Source organism: Cimex lectularius, unplaced genomic scaffold, assembly GCF_000648675.2.
Source record: "Cimex lectularius strain Harlan isolate CLEC.00 unplaced genomic scaffold, Clec_2.1 scaffold275, whole genome shotgun sequence".
Lineage (NCBI taxonomy): Eukaryota > Metazoa > Arthropoda > Insecta > Hemiptera > Cimicidae > Cimex > Cimex lectularius.
Genome location: NW_019392857.1, coordinates 400,160 through 413,852, shown reverse-complemented (window position 1 = coordinate 413,852; position 13,693 = coordinate 400,160). Strand labels below are relative to the sequence as shown.

The 13,693-nt window shown below is 33.2% G+C and overlaps 1 protein-coding gene across 1 annotated transcript in view; it reads left to right on the top strand.

Annotated features, from left to right (window-relative positions):
• The first annotated feature begins 371 nt into the window (after nucleotides 1-371).
• Nucleotides 372-13,693, top strand: part of LOC106672756 (leucine-rich repeat-containing protein 24) — a 257,775-nt gene continuing 244,453 nt past the window's right edge. The window contains exon 1 of the mRNA XM_014404420.2: nucleotides 372-404. The gene's annotated coding sequence lies outside the window, so the exon portion shown is untranslated. The remainder of the gene's footprint in view (nucleotides 405-13,693) is intronic.

The following is a 13,693-nucleotide window of genomic DNA, read 5'->3' as shown; positions in this document are numbered from 1 at the left end:
ATGAGAAGGCTTTTTTATTTCACATATTTGTTTACCTTTCTGTACTATATATAATATTTACATGTTATATTTCTTGTTTTTTTACTTTGTTTTTTATAATATGTTCATTCCGTTGAGAATGTAATATTTTTGCTATAGAAAAGTAGTCAAACGTAGGATGTAACTATATTGAAATAGTGAATCAATCAATTCGTCCTGAATCAATTACGATTAGTACGTCGTCAACCATGAAATCAAAGGTGGATCAAATCTCAAACTTTGATTACAACTACCAGTCAATATTCACAGTAGATAACGAATCTCATGCAATATCGTGATATAGAACTGTTAATTAATTATTTTTTTGAAATTGTAATAATTTTTATTTTTTGCTTTCAGATTGGGGATCGCACCAAATTTCATACGTAAGTATTAAACCATAAGTGTATGCTTATGAATCCTAAGGGCCTAAGAAAATGGCAAAAATCGAATCTCAATGTACTCGCTGACAAAAATTTGCTAAAAATTCTTTCTACCGTCCTAGCTATACATAATCACAACAACAAATGTTATTTCCGGTGTTAGTTTTGGATTATTTACTTACAGTTATAATATAAAATTTAAAATTGAGGACGCAATATTTTGGTCATAATAGTACAATAAATGGCATTAAACTCAAATCCCCTGTAATGGCTGCTCATTCAACTTAGTGTGAATTCTTGAATATGGAGAAGCGAAACTCTGTTTACCATTTTGTGCCAGCCTATTTTTCCAACACAACGTCACATCAGATTTTTTTCTCTGGGGGCATAAAAAAGTTACTATCAATACTGTCATTTCTCTTTTTGGCTTGCCGATCAGTTCCTTAGTTTTCCATGCATCCATTATGTGCTTTGACGCATGAAAATGAGATTTAGGGTCAGCCCATTTTTTCCTTTTTCCTTATTCAATCTGGTATTTGGGTATCATTTTTATTATGCCTTTGTCGTTCATATTCACAGAAAATGATGAGATTTTGAGAATGTAGCCTGTGTATCCGCAAAACTGTTGGTGCATACATTTGATAACTCATGTCCGCAGCTGTTTTGTTCATTTAATTGCATTTCACCACGTGTATTTTGCCTCGTTGGCGCGACCGTAAAGAGGAGGTAGTTTATAATGTATTTTCCGTTTTGTAAAGTCCACATATTCTGATTTTTTGTTTTTAGCGTTATTCTCAACTTTGCCATCCATTTATTAATTCCGGAGATTGGGGTGTTCAGTTTATGGGTGTATTCAATAGTGTTTTCGCCAAATCAATATATTCCATTTATATCTAGTTAACGTCTGTTTAAGTTCTAACTAGACTTTTTTGCTAATTCTGAAAAATATAATTTTCAGCAAGGTACGATACAAGTTTGGCCTAGTTGGCTGAAATTAAATTTCTTTTAAAAACTATATTGTCTTAAAATATTATTAGTGCTATTTTTCTTCAATAGAATGTTTTATTAAATTGATTAACGAACAACAAAAAATTTAAACGAATTTTGAAAAATAGACCAACACAAAAGAAATATTATTAATTAAGAAGTTAACAAGTTTTTATCAAAACATATTAATCGGACTAAACACACAGTTAATTATGAATAGGTTAAAACAATAACAAAGAAAATAATAATGAAAGTTGATGTGGTTAGAAAATGTTTACATAAATTTGGGAAAGAACAATAGTATCAATGTACAAAAATATAAAAAAATAAGTATACAATACTCCAACATTTTAGCTATATACAAACATTAAAAATAAAAATGATAGATAAAGAAAAAATAAATTAAATAAAATCGTAAAATTAACGAAATTAACAGTAAAATATAAATAAATGATCATAATATGAATAAAACAATTAATGTAACGTAAAAAAATATTTTTAAAAACTTATATTACTTTAAAATGTATTAGAAATTAGAAATAAATAAATTATTACGAAGAAATATGGTGTTGAATAAACATGTATTGGATAAGTTATGTGAGAGCAATTGAAATATCATAATCATAGTTTTCCTTTTTTTTTTGCAGTCAAACTCTTTTGGTCATTGCCGGCTCGCATATTTGTCCTTCTCACGTTATTTTATAATCGGGTAAACATATATTCTTTTCTGCACATACTTTTCTGTCATATACTTTTGGTTTCCAGATGATTAATATGTTTAATGGTATTTTGTTATAATTATGGATACTTCTAGAACACATATTACATACATACACACCCATGCTACTTTAAAATGTAACCAGTGTTTGACAGGTCTAAGAGTAAAAATAACCCATTGTGAACCCTCCACTATAACAGGTGAGAGTCACACCGCCAACATTTTTCATTCACGCCAATAAATACGTTCGTACCGAGTAACCTTTCATGCCGTATTTAAAATTAAAATTGGAAAGACACCGTGCATTTTTAGTGCCTGGCGTTTCACCACTTTATCACTCTCTACTTATTAATTAATCTAGCTAATCTACGTTTTTGCAAGTATGTGGAGTACTCGATATTCCTCAGCAGACTCGTCCAATCATACATAAATCCTCACTCTACTAAATACTTTCACACATCTTTCATCGGATGTCATCGAGCCTTTCCCTGACATCTTTTTATCGACATTAAATTACCTAACCTCTTTCGGCCATATTCAGCGTTATTATAACCTATAGTGTTCCATAAAAGTTATTTTTAATATTTGGTAATATTCGTTATATTTCGTGGTCCGATTGACCAAATAACATCTTTCAATTAATTAACCTTTATGTAAGGTATTGGTTGAGATAAACCAGCGTGATTCGAACACACGACCTTTGGCTAATACGCCGCTGCTCTACCACTTCAGCTATCGTGACTTCGGTGCCTTACATAAAGATCAATTAATTGAAATTTGTTAATATGTTGGTCTCTATTTTTATTATTACTGGTTTTTTGTTTAGTTTTTAATTTAAAAGAACTGAAGGGGGCGGCAGATCCCGAAATCAAACAATGTATAACAATATTAAATATTTTTATTAAATGGTGCTTTTGGTTATCTCCTTCTATGGAATATAATAGATAACAAGAAGTAAAATAAATTTCGTATCCTATATCTGACACCTTCATGCCAGACTTTATTTTATGATTGAATGCTTGGGATAATGGGAAACCATTTTGTTTATGAGCTTGTTCGATTCCTCTAGTGATTCGGTGGACCTAGTCAAACGTAGAGCATTTTTGTCGATTAATAATAATCCAGTATTATGTTTTCCTCTTCAATTATTAGAATTATCCTTTTAAGTAGAGGTTTATACGTAATCTTGAAAACGAGTAGGACAGAAAATGACCTGGATGACCCGACTTCTTGCCAATTTAAGCCGGTTTAGGGATCTTAATGACTTCAACGATCATCCATGCTTAGCCAATATAAGATCATTCTAGAAATGCTTCCTAATAAAGATATCAAATAAAATAATATACAATTCATTGGTTTTCATATTGTGTCCCACAATCCTATTAAGTTTGTATCGCAATAATACAGAATGAACCAAGTAATAGGTCGAAACTGTATTAAGTACGGTAACCTAATGGTGACATTGGCACACATATTATTTAATATTTCATAAACAACATAATTTCATAAATAAAACAAAACATTTTGCCTATAGCACAATACCACCTTGACAATAAATACAAATTAGTTAAAATGTTTGGCATAATTGTTTAGGGTGTGGAAATTTTTCATTCTTAAAGATTTGTATTTTCTGTTAATGTCGCCTCTATTAGAAACAAAATATTATTTGTATCAACAATATGTTTAAGGCTTTTATAATAATAGTAGAAAAATAGAACAAAAAAGAATACTGTACTGTTGGTTGTTTGAACAAATGCCAGTTATAACATTGGTCTTCTAAAGATTTTAGCAGTATGACAGAAACTGTCCTTGTACTGTTCCATCCATTGTACTTTGGGACAAAGCTCTTGTCGGACTGTTGCGAACTTAAAGCGGGGTCTTAGAAACGCTTTGGCCCCGGCATTGGCAAACTTTGCCCAAACACCTATCTTTGACAAATTGTATTTGTTTAAACTGGGGTGTGGATTTTTTCCCTGCAGCCAATTTCCGGCCGAGGTTGGAACCGCCCGATGAAAAAGCCTTATGGCACCCACTTTATCACACCCGTCATGCATAAATAATGTGTACGCCCACGCTTTTCGCACGTCTCTTTTCTTTCCCTCGGAAACTTTGTCATAACTTTTTTTAATATATAAACGCTTCCGTCTGAGTGAAATAGTTTTATACGTTATGATAAAAGTCAGGATCAAGATAAGTTACGAAAATTGCTATTTTTACCAAAATAATATACATTTAAAGCAAAAAAAACACATATTTATTCGTTATTTTAAGCAGTATGTAGTTACATTTTGATGTTTATATTAATTACATCATATTTCTTCTACTTATATTGTGGTTTTTAATATAAAAAACTATGTAATTTTTTTAATTTTTACGATTAAATTTTTTTGGACGAATAGATTTGCTCCCATCATCAGGATCGACAATATATTTTCATAAACGTAAATTTTTCGTTTCTATTCTTGGCCATATGGCTTATCATGCAATATCGGAAAAAATCTATTAATAAAACTAAGTGTAATGAAAAATTTAAATTAAAAATTTACAGTAGATTCTGATGTAGGAGGTAAATAATTAAAACGTACCAACAATTTAGAAGTCAAAAATAAAACATAAAGCCTATGGAAAAGTTTGTTAAAACAAGTTTTAAACAAAAGTTTTGAAAAACAATCAAAATAAATTGTACATATAATAAGAGAATAAGTCTTTTAAAAATTAATGTTAAATATATACATTGTACTTATTAATCACGATCGTGAGTTTAATAAACCCTATTTAATTATGATGGTCTGAATGAAAATTCACTAAAACAGCGGGATAACCCCCATCGTGATAGATTAAAATTGAACAACAATTTATTTTGTGGTTTTGTTCTTTATAACTCTTATTACCTCCTCTGGCCTCGCGGAGGCCTAGGCATCGAGTCTATGAGTGTCCAGATTTCATATTTTGAATCAGAACCCATTTTTCAACAAGAACGGTTTGAAGGTGTTGGAAGTGGCGAATGATGTCTAACCCCTCTCTTTAAACTGTTCTGTGGGATTCATGTCAAAAGAACGTGCTGGCCAATTCATTGTGATAATCCTTACATCCTCCAAGTAATGTGTGACAACTTTAACTATATGCGGTCTAGCATTATCATGCATTAACATGAAGTTATCTCCAATAAATTGAACGAATGGGACCACAGGTTAAAGAAGAATCTCGTCATTGTAACTTAGTCCAACGAAGGATTCATTTTGTATGATAATCATTTCATTGGACGTTGATTCTACTCCATATCATAAATGATTCTTTGAAACTCCATGTTTTCTATGAATAGAACAGCACCCATTGTTCAAGTGTCCAAGCTGCTGATGTTGATTAGCGAATAGCCCTTTCTACTCGATACCCCCATTAGTAAAAGAACCTTGTACAGGAGGTCTAGGGAATAGAATATTTTCTCGAACCCATCTGATTACTGCTTTGAGCTAACCTTTGCGGACTATTTAGGATTGACTATCAACGAAGCTTATATGATGGTTCCGTAGTGCGGTAATAGCAATAACAAGATCGCCCCTAGCCGTTACATCGAGGTCGACCAGTACCATCGATCGGTACTTCCTGTGGATCTTGACCATTGTGAGTGAGAACGCGGCACGTAAATATATAATTGTAGTGCATTTACTACATACAATTACGTCTTATACTTGGCAGCAGTCTTTGATAAACTGAAGGTATTATTGATATTTGAGGTACCTTGAATACGATTCGGGTTCGTAGACAAATGCAGTGTAGGCCAAATATGTAGGTATGATGGTACTGCAATGTAAACACATTAAACAATATAAATGGTATACAAGATGGAACCAAGAATTCTCCCTTGCGATACGCCGGCTTGTGTCGATCTAATATGTGAGAATTATTGTCGCAGCTTTCTGTGAACTAGCGGTCGTTAGGATTCCAGTAGAAAGAAATAAGAGGTAAAAACATCCTGGGACACTTCCAGGAACTCATCCATGCAATATTATTTGTTGGCGGAAAAAATGTTGCAATAATTTTGATACTTTCCTGGCTTATATTTTCAATGATAACTCCAAATTACAAGTCTATTTTTGTGAGTGAAAAACTTAAAGAAGTAAAAATATCCTGAAAGAACTTAGAACCGATCGCTCCGGACTTTAAAAAAGTCGAGTTTTTATCTTAATTGGACCCTCACGGTAATGAATTGCTCCATCTTTTTTCTACTGAGGGTGTGACAAGTTTTTTGTAATTTCCGAAAAAAGGGATATAAACTTTATTCATTAGTTCCAAGTAACTTTTAAATGCCAGTTTATCCCAGTTAATGACGACCAGAAAGGGGCCGTTGGACTGTAAAAGACTTCCTCTCACTTCGACACGAAAGCAGATTTTTCATAATATTAAAATCTTTGACTATGCTCGGCTTACGTAATAAGCGAGAATCTCCCGGAAATTATATCCGACGCAAAATTTTCTTCCCCCTATAAAAAAGGGAGGCAGTAGAATATTAGTAATGAGTTTAAAAATGTTTGACAACTCTTGTTTCAACACCTTGCTATATTTTTATACAATGGTTATCTCGACAAATTATGAAACAGTTTTAACATTTTGCTAATAACGTTGATAGGTGTGACAAGTGTCGATATACTTTGGCTGCTGAAATTTAATATTAATCGTCCAACATGAAAGAAATACTGCTAGCCTGATATGCAAGTTATAGAATGTGAAATGCAACTGAACAAAATGGAAGAATTACAGGGATTATATGAAATCTCTGTACAGCCATTTGATGAGAAATTAACGATGTACGTTAAGCTGTCATAAAGGGTAAGATACATACACGGAAGTGAACCCAGTGATCCGGCGACTTCTAAACTTTGAACAGATATATAAAAATTGTATCTGGCTCTATAGTGTTCAGACGCAATTCTACCCGCAGTGTTTGCAAAACATGAATTAGTTCGGAGAAATAAAGATTTTTAAGGTTTTAAAGTAATTGAATCTTGGTGAATTGAGTGTGAAATTCTAAAGTTTGATTTTGTGCCTCCCTTTAATTTCTCTCTCTTTCTCACTCTCTCTTTCTCGCTCTCTCTTTCTCACTCTCTCTCTCTCTCTCNAGTCTGAAATTCTAAAGTTTGATTTTGTGCCTCCCTTTAATTTCTCTCTCTTTCTCACTCTCTCTTTCTCGCTCTCTCTCTCTCTCTCTCTCTCTCTCTCTCTCTCTCTCTCTCTCTCTCTCTCTCTCTCTCTCTCTCTCTCTCTCTCAAGTTACAACATAAAATAACTGAATAACAAAAAATCTCTCAAAATAAATTAAAACTTAGTGGCATAATATAATTTGTGTGTATGTAACTTTATACAATGTAATAAATAAATTTTATGTTTACAATTTTGCTAACAAAATAGCCATTGGTGACAAATTTATAACCGTTCAGTATAATGTTTTTCAATTAATAAATCTTTATGTAAGGTATTGGGTGAGATGAAAAGTGAGTGTCACGAGCGGGATTGGAACCCACGCGCTCGGCTAAATACGCCAATGCTCTACCACTTGACCGAAGTCACGATAGCTCAAGTGGTAGAGCAGCGGCGTATTTAGCCGAGGGTCATGGGTTCGAATCCCGCTCGTGTCACTGACTTTTTTATCTCATCTAATAACTTATATAAAGATGAATTAATTGAAAAAAGTTATTCGGTCAATGGGAACACGACATCTAATGAGTTCAACATAACACTAATTTGACCTATTTCGTGTACACATATGGGTGCACACAATTAAGTAAGATTTGTCACTATATAGTCAAAAGTAGCAATATTAAAAAATGAAACATAATATAAAGAGTCCTTAATTTTTTAAAACATTGCTATGCATTGTAATTACTTTATGACAATCTCTCTGTAGATTACAGGAATTCCAGCCCTTTTGGAGAAACACGGACACTTCTTAAGAATTTGAGTCCAAGTACGCTTTCATTACACGTAATTATAATTTCTTCCGTATTAAAAATAAAATTATGTTCATACATTACCTACGTATGGGTTATTTATGCGCATTATAAATTATTTAATTAAAAAATTATATAATTTTTACGAATATTGTAAGTAAATTTGTATATTTCTTAACCGTGTAAATCAGCAGAAATAGTTTCAATGTCCAGATGACGAATATGTATTTCTCGAAAGTTTGACACAGGAACCTAATTTATATCATTATTTCAAAGTTGTTGCTTATTCAAATCAATCAGATCAAGTTGGTATGGCATTTACATAATTTATATGTAATGGTATTGGCGGTATTCTCGCATCGTGCAGGTTTCTTCGTTGAATAGAATATGTCTGTTCATCAGCATTTTAAAAACGTGATAATTATCTTAAAAAGTTACTAAATATTGACGTCTACTCATTTTTGCTTTAAATATAGTACATCTAAATGTTAAGATAATGATATAGCACCAGATCGAAAATGACCCATGCATTTTACAAAAAATAACAAGTTTCAATAAAAAATAATGAAAGCATTTTATAATTAAGAATTATAAATTTTACTTATATATAAAATATTTGTGTATATTGCCCTAAGGCTCTATGGATTTTCTTAAACTCTCTTATAATTTGCTTCTTCTCCGATTATTTTTAACAATATTTAATTAACTTTTAAAGATTAGCACTAATGAATGTTTTTTCATCTCATGTGAAAGGCTAAATTTGTGTTTAAAAATGTAACAACGTTTGGGACACCGGTGGCCGCAATCGTTTAGGCGTTGATACGTCGCTCGGGTTCGATTCCAGCGGCCAAGTATTCCAACCCGACATACAAATGGGCTTTTTTTTTTCAAAATCACCGACACCCCGATGGTTGACATGACCTCGCTGTCGCGAACCGTTATTATACTATAACTGGTAGTGGTACTATTTGTCATTACTATTTCAGTATCAAATACTCATCTTACTATCATAAAGTTATTCCTGAATTTTAAGTGCGTTACTCATCACCCAAATCCTTGGCTCAATTTATTTCCTATGATTTCGTTAGGGTTATTGCGCGTTAATTAAAAAATCTTTCGAAGGCATTATTTAACGAAAGCAGCTCCTTTGTTTTACGCCGGCGAACCCGAATGTATACCATCATTTCGTTTTATTTCAATTGGGTTTTCCTCTGGAAGGAAAATTGGATATTAACCTAGGAGTAAATTAACGTTCGCCAAATGCTTGGAAAAGGAGGGGAAATATACATTATTTAATAAAGAGTCTCCGAGCTTACACAGGACGGGGCTGTAAATAAAGGAGATTGCCTATAATTTTAGGGCGAAGAGTAAGCCCTTGAAAATGGACTAAATAATTATAAAAAGAGGGTGGGACGGAAGAGTAAAAACCAGACTCGGGAGAGTGTATATGTATATTTATTGCATGGCGAGTCTCCAAATGGCCCGGTTGAGTCTCAAGTGAGGATTTGGCCTGAAATCAAATTCTCGAGGTGGTCGCGCTTCTGCACCCTAAACTCAACCCTTGGTGACCCGACTAATTTGCAAATTGCTCTTGATGTTTTTTAACCTTATATCAAGGGAAAGATACCAGTGTCTGAGCCATTAATCTTCAACCACATCTATAAATTTGTATTTTGACTTTCGATGCTACGAAGTTAGGTAGTTATTTGGCACGGATTTGTTCAAAACTATTAATTTCTCCACTATTAATAATATAACGCAAATAACATAATTTCTTTAATTATCCCGTTGTTACTTTGACTGTGGAGTGTTTAAAGTCACAGCGGTAGAGAGATAGAATAAGACAACCCTAATGTATTAAACATGTTTGTATACAGACAAGATACATTTACATAATGTGGATGATAAGTGATGAATCTATTCTTGATGTAGGGTGTACGACATAAATCCGAGAGCTTTGAAGTTTGGATTAACTCAATTAACCGGTGTATATATCAGTTTTATTTTCTACACACTCGGTCACATCATAAATCAAATTTCATTTGTCGAATTTTACTAATTTTGAAATTTACTTCTACACATACAGACTTATATCAAGCAAACGTTTAAAAGTACCATTAAAATAAATCTGGCAGAAAGATGAAAACGGAATTTTATACTTTTCTATACTTCGCACTGCAGACACAGAAATAAATAAAAGTATAAACTTCATAGACTTAAGAATCACGAAAACAAACGACAAACTACAACTTGACGTATACAAAAAAACGGCTAGGACCGGATAACATCATAGAAGCCGATTCAAACCACCAAAGCCAGTAGTGAAGTACATGACAGACAGACTAAAAAAAGCCCTATAACCAAAGACAACTACGATAACGAATTAAAAATAATACAAATCAGCGCACACAAGTGTCTAAAACACGAACACAATCATCCAAACAGTAAATAAAACACGCACACAACGCACCGAACAAAATAACACCACCTAAACAAACAATAAATGAACCACATTCACATACATAGGGAAGGAAACGTACAAACTAAATAATTTATTCATCAAATTAGGCAATAAAAAATATAGGGGGCGTCGGTGGCCGCAAAGGTTTAGGCGTTGACTCGACGCTCATCACTGTAAGGTAAAGGTCCCGGGTTCGAATCCAGCGGCCCTGTATTCGAAACCGAAATACTTTCAAATAGGCCTTTTTTCAAAAACACCGGCACCCTGAGGGTTTATATAACCTCTGCTCTTGCGAACCCTCGTAAAAAAATTAAAATAAATTAATAAAAAAATAAAAAGTGTACACAATAGGGATATTTAGCAAAATTTTCCCATACGTCAAGGTGAACTTGTTATTTAACGTCTATTAATAACGTTAATTTAGCATTGACATTCACGCTTTCAGACGAAAATTCAAAGGCAGATGGAAGGAACAACATTAAATCGTTTAAGGACAACAATGGAAAATCGAATTACTCTCCTAACCTGATAGAATACGAACCACCATACCATTGACAGAACATAAAAGTATGAAACTCCTACACAACATACAAAGCGGACAACAAATGTATATACTAGAAAATTAGAAATGTATGAACATAACACCCGCAAAAAAAAAAAAATCATAAATACACAATAGCAATAACCCACGCATTGTTTCCACCATTTAAAACATTACAACATCTGAATAGGAAAAAGATCAAAAATTAAAATGATCGACTATAACAACAAGAAAAACCTTGACTTAATCTATCAAACACACCGACAACCAACTTGCCCCACACCATTCAAGACCTCGTAACTAAAACATAGCTAAATGAAATCACCCAATACACGACAAAAGATACAAACATGCCGAACGTGTCTGTCTGACGAAGTCGAAAAGAAAAAGAGCAATATGAAAGGTAACTAACAAATTACAGGTTTACCACTCTCAGACCACAGGAGGAAATTTCACAATTTACTTATTAGTTGTTGGTCCTTAGCTTTCTGCTTTCAACTCTATTGTTTGTGCGGTGGTCTTTTATATTTACTTAGTGAGAGAAGGAAATGGAAGATGGGATAGGGGCTGTTAGGATTTAGACCTAGTTAGTATTTGTATTTTTGTCCGAATCTTACTGTTTATCCTATTTACACTTCTAGGTTTCAAAATTGTTAGAATGTGTACAAATTGGTCTTTACCAAGAAATAGATATTGCACGTTTTAAAAATGTATAACCTGAAAACTAAAGTTAACATTACTCTATTTAATAGCGTATAAAAGATGTCATTGTGGAATCTAATCACAGATTGTTTTATTAATTGTGTGAAAAATTGTTAAACATACGAAAAAAGTTATGATATAAGAAGGTTAGCCATAGCAACAGTCAATTTTTTTAGCAAATACTTGTTTATTAATATTTTAAGAGAGATTGGAAACATTTGAAAAATATAATATTACTTATTCTTCGAGTAAATATTCGTAAGATATAAGGTATGAAGCTTTAAATCCCAAAGTTCCAACATTACGAGCACATTTGTTGTGTGGGGTAAAGGGAAGATGTCTTAGGAAAAAGAGGCAGCGATGAAAAAAAGGGGGTCGAATAGATCCCATGGTATGATAAAAACCGAATATTGCGTGCGTCGCTCTATGGCTGAAGAGCTGGATTTTCGTCTTCAAGCGAGACCGATTATGAGTCCGAGACCAAAAGGAACGATGAATGAGTGAATAAATCTGCTTTCAAGTCTCAAACGCACTTCCCCAACGCCTCAACGTATTGAAAGCAAATGTATATAATGATGCATGTGGAAAAAAAATAACGTGTGGTGTTTAGTGACCATTAGTCAATGATTATTCGGAAATCGTGAGATGCGGCTGGAGTGCCCTCTCAACACGACACACAAGAATGACATAATTACGCAGAAAACAAACGTTTTGAGCCCTTAAGATGATTTCAATAAAGATCGAAACGTTGGCACGATAAAGAAATTGTTTTTATAAATCCACCGTCACAACAGACTCGCGATCTCCGAATAATAAAAAAAAACCGATGTTACGACCAATGCCAAAAAATTATAGCCATGAAGAAATAATAAATGTAAATAAATTCACCTGAACGAATTGGTCCCGATCCCTTCCTTCTTCGTGACGTCTTATGCCTCCGTCTTCAACATTTTTCTACAATCTCAGCAGATAGCATAAGTATAACGGAACGAGTCTACTCTCTATCGACAAACATTGTCTTTCAAAGCTCCATACTCTCAGGTAAAAGTTAAAATAATTTTCATATTACCCTGATATTTTCGTTAACCTTAATAACTCACCCTAAAGCTTTGTATCGTTCAGGCTTTGGTTTTCTTTCCTAGGGTAGGAATATGAGACTGCATAGGTCTTGTTACCAAAAGAAAATATGTTCCGCTGGTTCTTCGTGAAAATATCTGCACAGGCTCGTTTTCTACTACTCTCAGTTAATGCATATTCCTCTTGAATTTTCATAATCGAGTCAGCAATCCAACTATTCTATTCCTAATGCATCTTAGGTTTAATATTTACGACGTTTCGAGGTTTCTTTGATGAAACTTTCATTCCCATTGAATCGAGGACATATTCATAATCCGTTGTCTTATAGATCTTTGGTTAGAGACTTTTTAGCAATATGCTACGCAGCATAAGAGTTTTGGCTGATAGATGTTTTTATCGTACATTCTTTTGCCCATTTATCTACCTCGTCGTTTCTTCTCTGATCTGGTTTCTCTTGTACCAAAGGAAGGGTGAATTTGATGCACACTCGAAAAGCTATGGACATAAAAACCGTCTAGGTTTTAGGGTCGGAGTAAATGCTTATTCTATCGTTAGTAAAGTCCATCCTTTCCTTTTTCAGATCTTCTAGGTGTACAATTTGGACAGGCTCTCTCTTAAATTCTGTGGCATATTGCCCCCATTGCTCCGATTACAATATGTGAGTCATAGTATCTTTTATACATTTAGAATTTTCTAAAATAACGGAAATAATCCAAATTAAACAAAAGGATTCTTTGGTAAAAAATTCAAAATAATAAAAAACAAAAAAAATCTAGTAATTATAGTAACCTACTTGTCTAATGGAAAAATGACATCGTTTCCTGACCAATTTTGTTGTTTTTAAATGTTCATTCTGCTTTT